Source organism: Triturus cristatus, chromosome 1_1 (genome assembly GCF_964204655.1).
Source record: "Triturus cristatus chromosome 1_1, aTriCri1.1, whole genome shotgun sequence".
NCBI lineage: Eukaryota > Metazoa > Chordata > Amphibia > Caudata > Salamandridae > Triturus > Triturus cristatus.
This window is the reverse complement of record NC_140579.1, coordinates 472,997,437-473,007,925: the sequence shown is the minus strand read 5'-3', so window position 1 is coordinate 473,007,925 and position 10,489 is coordinate 472,997,437.

Below are 10,489 nucleotides of genomic sequence, written 5' to 3'. Positions count from 1 at the left end.
ATGATTTACTGAAATAATCCATCAAGTGACAAAAAACGATACTATTGTCAGTGTAGTTCAAGATCAGAACTACCGGGATCAACAAGTCTCTGCTCTGCAAGCTCCATACCACACAGAACACCACAGCCAGACTCGTCCTGGGCATCCCTCAACACAAACACATCACCCTGCATCTGCGTAACCCCCACTGGCTTCCCGTTGAGAAAAAAGTAACTTTCAAGAGACCCCAATACCTCAACGACAGAATCTTCTTCCACGTACCAAAGAGGAACCTCCGATCCACCGACCTTGCCCTCGCCGAACCCCGGCGCATACAAAGAGCAGAACGGGTGGAAGCACCTTCTCCTATATAGCGTCCAAGACCTGGAACGAGCAACCACTCAACATCACATGTGCCTCCACCCTACACATCTTCAGGAAGAGCATCAAGACCTGGCTCTTCGACTGACCGGAGCTGCCCCTCCACCCCTCACGGGCAAGTAGCACGCTTGAAATTTCCCTGATTGATTGATGCAATAAACAAATCAGCTATTTGTTTTAGAATATGACAGCATTTAACAGCACATGAAAATTCAATCTTTTGCACTGCACAGCTGTGCATAACTGCTTGTGATGGATGCAAGTTAGAGGTTTTGTTCCAGCTGATAATATTCGTTCTCTAGTGTTATATTGGGAAGTATGAAAACCTCATTGAAATAGCTGATTATGTCCTTATTGTGTTGTGCCGGTCCTCCGGGATATAATAGAAGTTGGTTCTATCACTGGGTCGATCGTGGACTTATGACTTGCTGTAGAAGGTTATTGATTTCTCCTTTCGCCTGTAGATAAATTGGTGCCCAATAGGAATTGTGAAAAGCACAGGGCAAGCAATATTGTGTCTGTGGCTATGCCCTATCCCTTAACATTGGCCAAGAATTTCCCTCGATATTGAGTGTCAAGTCCCTAGTTTGGTATTCAATGACATAGGGTCCATTAGCTCTCTTGTAATGCAAATCAGCTATCTGGAACTCCTCATTTGAGGATGTTTATATCGAATTGGACACTTTGTATTTTATTCATGTGTAGTATTTTCCCAGATTCCTTGATGTCTTTTTTTTAGTTAAGTAGTTTTTATTGAATTTATAAATGCACAGAATTACAAACATGTATTAAGCCACTTATGAGCAAGAAAACAAAAAAGTAAGCATATAAGCATATAAAAATAATGACAAGACAGTAAGTGAAATCTATAGGAAAAAAAAAAGGTTATAAACCATGTAAGCAATAGTATCAAAATTGTTTTAAACAAAAACAGGGAGTAAAAAACAGGGCATAATATACTATAAAAAAGACAAAAAATCCTAAGTAGGAATTAAAACCCAACATAGCATTAAAATAGGGGAATAATATATATATTTTTTTATCAAAAAGGAAAAAAGAAATAGAAAGAAAGAGAAAATAAGAGGGGAAAGAGAGAACAGAGAAGGAAAAGAAGACAGAGGATAGAAAGAAAGAGAAGAAGAACAAGATAATGAGAGTAGGTAGAGATTATGATGATGATGAAAGAAAAGCTGTAAAGGGTAGCCAAAGTAGGTCAGATTTAATTTGCAGATGAATGGAGGAATGAGGAATAGAAGCGATTCTATGTTCATCACATATATAGTTCCACCAATGAAGAAAGGATAATTTAGAATTGTCTTTCCAGCAAGTGAGGATAACTTTAAATGCCACAGCAAGAAATAAATCCAGTAATGGAGACACAGGGGCAACAAGATCAAAATCTGGCGAAACAGTGCCAAAAAATACATTTTGAATACTAAGTTGTACATTATGAGAAAATATCAGTGAACATTTTGACCATATATCATTCCAAAAACCATAAACCTTAGGACAATAAAATAATAGGTGTATTAAAGGACCTTCGGCATTAAGACAAGACCAGCAAGATGGCGTGACAGAATGGTTGAATTTATATAACATAAGGGGAGTAATAACGACTCTATTAAAAATAAAAAATAGGGACTGTGTGAAATTAGCAGCTTTGGAAGTCTTGAATAGTTTCTGCCAAAATGTATCCCATTGTGGTAACGATAGAGTAACGGAGAGGTCTTGTTCCCATTCCAGTTCCACCTTATTTTTGACCCGTGTACAGCTAGGCATAGATACAGATTTATATATAAAGGAGGCACTAGGAACAGTATCAGGAGAAATTTGGAATAGTGGAGAGTCAGAAAGACAGGAAGTAGGAGTTGGTAAAGAAAGAAATTTCTGTATACACCCCTGTAAAATAGGAAGTAAAGTATCATATTGCTGACGACAGGCATCAGGGAGTTGAAAAGATTCTTGCAACTGATGGAAAGAAAGAATCTCATTATTAACAATCAGTTGATGTACATAAAAAATGCCCTTTTCTTTCCATTGTTTGTAGTAGAATGATTTGTGGCGAAATTTAATGAACTTATTAAACCAAAGTGATGACGCCAGGAGGGATTGATAACAAGTCAAATTTTTAAAAAACAGTGTGCGTAACAAAATTTGTGAATGTTTCAAAATAGGGTATTTGGAAATAAAAGTACGATTTAGTCATATGAACAACATCACGTATTGAAAAGTCATTTAACAATGAGCATTCAACATTAACCCAAGAAGGTTTAGGTAAGTCCTGATAATCCTTAGATAAAGCAAAAAATTGACGAACCAAAAATGCATTATGATATAAATTAAAATCAGGGAATCTTACCCCCCCTTCATGTTTAGGACGAATCAGTTTAGATAAAGCAATACGTGCATGTTTATTATTCCATAAAAATTTGGTGCATAATGAATTAATCTGAGAGAAATAATAATTAGGAATCTTAAACGGCAACATAGATAATATAAACAGAATCTGAGGGACAATCATCATTTTAATTGTATCCAGTCTGCCCCACCAGGAGAGAAACAGGGGAGACCAGAGAGTTAACAAGTTAGTAATTTTAAGTTTTAAGGCAGAAAAATTCTGAGCTAATGTGTCACGGATGCTGGGGGCGAACCATGTGCCAAGATATTTTATCTTTTGAGGACACCATGTGAAATTAGACGATTCAAACATATACCTGTAACAAGAAGGAATTAAAGGTAAACACTCAGTTTTAGAGAAATTCAGTTTGTAACCAGAGACCTTAGCAAATGAAGCAATTTCCTGTAAAAACGGGGGTAGGGAAGATGTAGGATTGGACATATAAATAAGAACATCATCAGCATATGCAGATAACTTAATGTGGTGCGTTTTAAGATTAAAACCAGTAATTAACGGATTACTTCAGATACCTTCCAGAAACGGCTCTAAACATAACAGGAAGAGGAGGGGTGAAAGGGGGCAGCCCTGACGTGTACCCCTTTGAAGGGAGAAATAAGGGGAAAATAGACCATTAACAAAAATACAGGCTTTAGGGTTGGTGTATAATAATTTAACATATGACATAAATTTTGGACCAAAACCAAACCATCGTAACGTATGATGTAAAAATTCCCAGTTTACACGGTCAAAGGCTTTTTCAGCATCCAAGGATAAAGCAGCTAATGGGGAGGGATATTTTTTACTGAGAGCAATGATATTGGAAAACATTCTGGCATTATCAGAGGCCAAACGACTTTTAACAAAACCAACTTGGTCTGGGTTAATGAGTAAAGGGATAATTTTCTCTAAACGAGAAGCCAATATTTTTGCAAAAATCTTACAATCATAATTTATTAGTGAAATGGGCCGATAATTTTTACAATAGGAGGAATCTTTATCAGGTTTGGGGATTACAATGATAAGGGCTTCCAAAAAAGAACCACAGGCTTGGGAGTTAGAGATAAAAGAATTAAAAAGGTCTAATAATTTGGGCGCAAAAATTGAGGAGAAAGCAGAAAGTAGTTCAATTGAAAAGCCATCTGGGCCAGGCGCTTTTGCTTTCTTCATAGATTTAATAGCATCAGCTAATTCTTGTAGGGAAATGTCGTTTTAAAGGGGTTGGAGCAGATCTTGGGGAGTGTTGGGCTTAGGGATATCATGAAAAAAAGAAGCAAAATCATCTTCAGAGGGCTTGGTAGTTTCGGTGTAAAGGAGCCTATAATACGATTGAAATGTGGCAATAATGTCAGAGTCAGATGAAAGGAGTGTATCATTTGATTCAGAATGAATGGGGCCAATAGCTTTACGTTCTGATTTAATTTTTAGATAATTTGCTAACATTTTTCCGGCTTTGTTTTGGCCTCCGTGATATTTCGACTTAATCTTGAGGAGAATATTACAGGCATCCCTTGTAACAATCTTATTCAGATTAGATTTAGCTTTGATTAATTCTTGTAATGCAGAGGGAGATTTGGAAGAGTAATACTTGTGTTCTAACGATTTTATAACCGTTAAAGTTTCCTTATATTTAGTATGCATCAATTTTTTCTTCTTAGAGGAATAGGCAATAGTAAAAGCTCTGAAAGATGCTTTAAAGGCATCCCAATTGTTATGTAAGGAGGTGTCTGAAGGATTATTGAAAGAAAAGAACTCTTTAATAAAAGAGGTCGCTTCTAAAACAAAAGTACGGTCAGATAAAAGGAAATTATTGAAACGCCATCTACCTTGTTTGCACGTAGTAAAAGATAAATCAATATTGGTGGAGACAGGAGCATGGTCAGATATAAAAATGGAACCAATGTCAGAAGACTGGAGACAAGGTAACAGTGACTTGGAGACAAGAATATAATCAATACGAGATCTAGTATGGTGTACAGGGGAAAAGAAAGTAAATTCGGAGGAGTCAGGGTCACATGTTTTCCAGGTATCGAATAGAGGGCGATAAGAAATGGCAGCCTGAAATGATTTGTGGGATTTGTCAGGTTTGAACTTGCATTTAGATTGTCTATCAGTGAATGGGTCCAACCAATTATTAAAATCACCACCAATCACAATATCAGAATTGGAAATAGACAATAGTTTCAGTTTTATAGATTGCCAGAATTCAATGTCAGGTTTAACAGGCCCATAAATATTTAAAAAAGTCACTTGTCTTTTATTTATGATAACCTCAGTCAATACCCAACGACCATTCGGATCACACTCAGATGATAACATTTGTGCATTAACAGATTTGTGAAACAGAATAGCAACACCACCATGACGATCAATAGCAGGAGAGAAAACAATCTGATTGACCCATTGACGTTTAAGTTTAAGTGATTCCTTATCATTACAGTGGGTTTCCTGCAAAAAAGCAACCTGAGTGTTAAGTTTAGCAAGATGAGACAATACCTTCTGACGCTTGACGGGGTGACCCAGACCACGAACATTCAACGAAACGACATTAACCATATTTCTGGATGCAGGGGAACGTACAGACATAGGACCATAAAACTGCGGGGATGACAAGAAAAAATAAGGAAAGACATTTTTCAGTAAGGGATACGAAAAAACAATTTATAGGATAGACATCGGAGCAAGAATACCAAAGTAAAAACAAGTAATAATGGTGAACAGAAAGTAGAAATAAAGAAGAAAGAGAGAACAGAGAGAGAAAAGAGAAGACAGGAGAAAAGTAAACAGATCAAGGAAAAACATCCAGATCTGTAAAGAAGTAGAAGAACTAAGAGCGGGGGACATGGTAACACCAAAGGACGCGGACCACAAAGAACACAGATGCAGAAAACAGGGAATTAAGTCAGAGCCTCACAAAGGTAAGGAGGGAATGAAAAACAACATGAGAGAACATGCAAATCGATATAGTAAAGAAAGAAGAAATAATCCAGCAATAAGATTGAAGTCAAGAACCAGTATCCATGCCATGAGAGGAGAAGTTATGAAGAAACAGCTTGAGTTTATCCGGATCCTCAAAGGAACGTGTGCGACCCTCATGCGTGATTTTGAAAAGGCATGGATGGAGAATGCCATATTGAATATTGAGTTGACGCAGCTGCGGTCGAAGAGAAAGGAATTCTTTTCGTCTGGCGTTTGTGGCATTGGAGACATCTTGGGATATGAAAATGTTATGACCAGACCAATTAAGCCGACGTTTGAGTCTAACAGCCTTCAAAACTTGCATGAGTTCGGTGAATTCCAAGAACAACATAATAATACCACGAGGTTTATTAGCAGATGGATGAAGTCGACCCAATCGGTGCGCTCTTTGTATGTTAAGAGGAGTGGACGAAGCCTGAAGGTCCAGGAGCTCTGGAAGGAATTTCTGTAGGAATGAAATTAAGTCAGACCCTTCAATATTTTCCGGCAGGCCAAAAAGGCGTAGATTATTTCTACGATTGCGATTTTCAAGATCCTCAGTGTGGAGTTTTAGTTTAAGGATTTCTTGTTCAAGGAGAGGAATCTTAGTAGAAACGTCTTGTATGTCGCTGACCCGTTGCTCAAGATCCAGAACCTTACTTTCCATGACAATCCATCTTTCCTCTATTTGTTTAAGTTTGTCGTTGGTCGCGGACATGAAAGGCTGAAGACCTCTGACCTCATCTAAGATGGAATCCAGGACTGGATTTGGTGATGATAAAATTGGCGAAGGCGGATCATTTTTGTGCCTTTTCAGTTTTGTGCCAGAAACCGATGGCCTGGACGTGTGAGGATCGTTAGCCATCATCAAAAACAACAAAAAGTCTAACAGTGAAGGAAACTCAAAGCAACAGATATTTGACGGCACTGCAATGGAGGAAAGTAAGCACATCACTTACGCAGGTGCAGTGCATCAACGTACTAAAGGTCGACTGGATATGGACGTAAGCTTAGGCTAGTACACGGCAGAGGTACCCCAAGGTCAAAGCATAGATGAACAAATTAAGAAAAACCAGGGGGACCAAACCTTGAGTCAAAGCAGGCCAGCAGTATCAGTTAGAAAGCACCTGGCAGAGCAGCAGAAATTGAAGAGACCAATAACGGTATGGGCACCTCATGTATTACAGAACATGCGAGAAAAAGCAATGTGTATTAAGCCAGGAGGCGGACCAGGGCATTGTAGTACCAGGAAGCGGTGGAAAACGGTTGATAACAACATTAATAGTGCCAAAAGTGGGCTTCAAACATCACAAAAGCACGTTGGAGGCAGCAAAGCCTCAGTTCAGAAGGCACCATGTGTAGACGAAATCAGGAGAAGGAGATGCGAGCGCCGCTGAAAAACGCAACAAAATGGCGGCTGCTCGCATCTCTGAGGAAAAAAAACTGCCGTTGCAGAGACGGACCGGCAAAGGTGAAGAAAGTCAACGAAGAGGCGGCCAAAAGACTCACCGCGCTGTCGACATTGTAAGGCAGGTCTTTTCAGCAGCGAAACTGCAAAATTGAAGGGACGTAGGAAGTTCCGAGTCCCGCGGTGAAGCGGAGCTCAAGCGGGATCCGCCATGTCGCTTCGGCGCTCAAGCCACGCCCCCCTTGATGTCTTTTTTTAACAGCTTGTATACCTGCGTATCAGAACCCAGTACAGTGTTCACTTAGATAATGGCTTGTTTCTTCTCACCTATCTCAAGTGTATGTTTCAATCAGATCCACTCTCTGACAACTCTGTTCAAGACTTGCGTTCCCATGCCTCTATGTTGTGTCCCTGAACTCCAGACCTTACCTTGCAGTGTAACTTCCTCCTGGGAGTGTTTATCGCTTTCAAGAATGATGCAAAATATTTTTGTTTTTGAAGGCGACAACATTTCTGCCCCACTATAGCACAATATCTACTGTGAAGGAGTTCTTGTCCATATCTGTAGGAATTTCTCCCTTGGACCGTTTTATTCATTTTTCCACAAGTAATCATACAGTGCCTACTTGCATTTCTTTCCTTGCTCTGTCTCCATTTGTTTAGCTTGAATTTCTCTCCGCATCTTGAGGGGATGTGAGCACAGTCAAAAATACATAACTTTATGGCTTTGGGATTGTGGAACAAATTGAAATTACACTGCATCGCTTTCTACCATAGATGATTGTCAAAGAAATAATGAAAACTTCCAGGGGTCCCATTCGATTTTGCACAGTCTTGCAGAGTTGGAGCTTCTTGGGGCTATGTAACAGACAACAACTGGGCGTTGCTAAAGTATTAGCCTACAACTTTCTGTTGAGCAAAATCCACAGAAGGCTCTTTTGTTTTTAGGAGACTGAATTTCCACAACTGCATGCCAATTGCAGATCAGCAGGTGGTCAGTTGTAACCAGGAGGGGTCTTTCCAGTACATCAAAGCGCTTTTATTTCCAAAACTTTGATCAAGTAGCAGAAATCATGTGATTCACTAAAAGCTTACAAATTTAGATGTGGCAACAGACCTCTTAAATAAGTAATCCCTAGGGGAGAGACACACGATATAGGGATGTAAAAGGATTAATTGCGTTACATTTTGTAAGTATTATATATTAGAGTGATACCCATATATTGCTCTGTGCAGAAAGGTGTTGTGAAGATCATTTTTGTTCTATTTTATTTTTCAAAGTACTCGTTTTAGAAAGAACACCGAATTTGCACATGAATACAAAAACAAGAAAAATGCAATCACCAGTCTGGCCCTAAACAGTATTAATATCTAGTAGAAATAGATACACACTTTATGTTTTCCAATACCGTATCTTTGGTTACAAAAAAGTAGAGTTATATAATTCCATAATGCAATATTTCTCATCAAAGATTGTCCATTCAATTAACATAATGTAATAGGCGTATTTGTCGAGCACAGTTCCCCCTAATCCTACCTTACCCCAATTTAGCCCACCTCAACCAAGGAATGTCTCTTGCGAACATGTAAACCAATGGTGGACGTGCGCTCTGTAACCATGCCTTCCAATATAGGTTTCTGGAGTGTATGCTACAGTATTGTACTTGTGTTTATGTTACAGAAAATGTATGTAAGCGATATAGTGGTGCACCAGCTGTGGATCTAAGACTAATGTAATTGAGTCTCTGCTCTTAATTCTCAGCAATGAGTTCTAATATTGGGAATGGTATCAATTAATGATTAATTATATTGAGAACTGAAGGGTACTCAATGATGAAAATTAAAAATTCAAGTATTGGGTGAGAAGATACATCGAATCACAGCACCTTCTATTGAAAGTTAGCTATTGTAGAAATCAAAGAAGTCTCGTAGACAGCTCTTGTAGTTGGTGGTTTATTCATCAAGTTACATCTTAGTAAGTTCCAATATACGCCCCACCAGGAGCTGCTCAGCCCATCTTCTCCAACTGCTATCTCATCAGTGGAAACATTCCTCACATTCCAAATGACATCATATTTTTAGAGCATCAGGCAGAGAACAAGGGCAGGGAAGGTGCATTACTTAACAAGCAGATTAGTACACATCTTCCCCCTTATAATGATTAAACAAAATCAAACCGTATACGCATATATAAACATAGGAAAAGAATATAAACATTCCAGAAATAAACGTACTAGAACACAGTACTAATATGGGAAAAAACTCTCCTCATGTAATAATAATAATAATAATAATAATAATGTAGAATGTAATAATAGTAATATAAGTAATACATTGCCTTCCCTATGTAATAATAATAATGTAATAATAATAATAGTAATGCAGTAATAATAATGTAAGTAATAAACAGTAAAATAGAAACAAATAGCAGGACCAGGGAATATCACATGCCCTCTACTGCACGCACTGTAATATACTGTATACTTACCCCTACTGCATACTTTTGCAAGATCAGGGACTCACATTCCTGCAATAATACTCTTTTCACATACTGCATTCCCAATAATACTCTGTTCACATACTGCATTCCCATGCAGTACCAGTAACTTTATAAAACACTGTAATAATAATAATAGTAATGCAGTAATAATATTGTCAAGGGGGAATCCACCTTCCTATAAACCACGCACCACAGTAACCTCCCAAATCATTGTAAAGGGGGAATCCACCTCCCTATAAACCACACAGTAACCTCCCAAATCGTTGTAAAGAGGGAATCCACCTCCCTATAAACCACACATACGCAGTAACCTCCCAAATCATTGTAAAGAGGGAATCCACCTCCCTATAAATCACACATACGCAGTAACCTCCCAAATCATTGTAAAGAGGGAATCCACCTCCCTATAAACCACACACACGCAGTAACCTCCCAAAGGGGAAAATCCACCTACCTATAATACACTGTAAAATGAAAATACACATCAAATTAATGAATGACATAGGACTTCACAGTCATCTCAATACGACATATTCAAGGTGTGAATCATCACATTGTTTAGCAGTACACACCGGGGCTCGGTCTTTGCCCCCGAATAGCCGATAACCACAAAGGGCTTTACAAACCTGCTGACCTGTGTAGCGGAGGGCGTTCCTCGAGGCTTCTTGGCTCCTGCTGCTGGTGTTCTTTTCGCCAGTCTCCCCTTGCCGCCGCAGCCTTCTACAATCACGGTGCGGCCGCAGTGAGGGGGGGACTTCAATCCCCAGCATCCCCTGTACCCGGAAGCCAAACACGCCTGCTCAGCGCCCGGAGGCGCTATAAAGAACCAGGGCAGCCCCCGTGTCGCGGGACGCGCGCGGGCGACGCC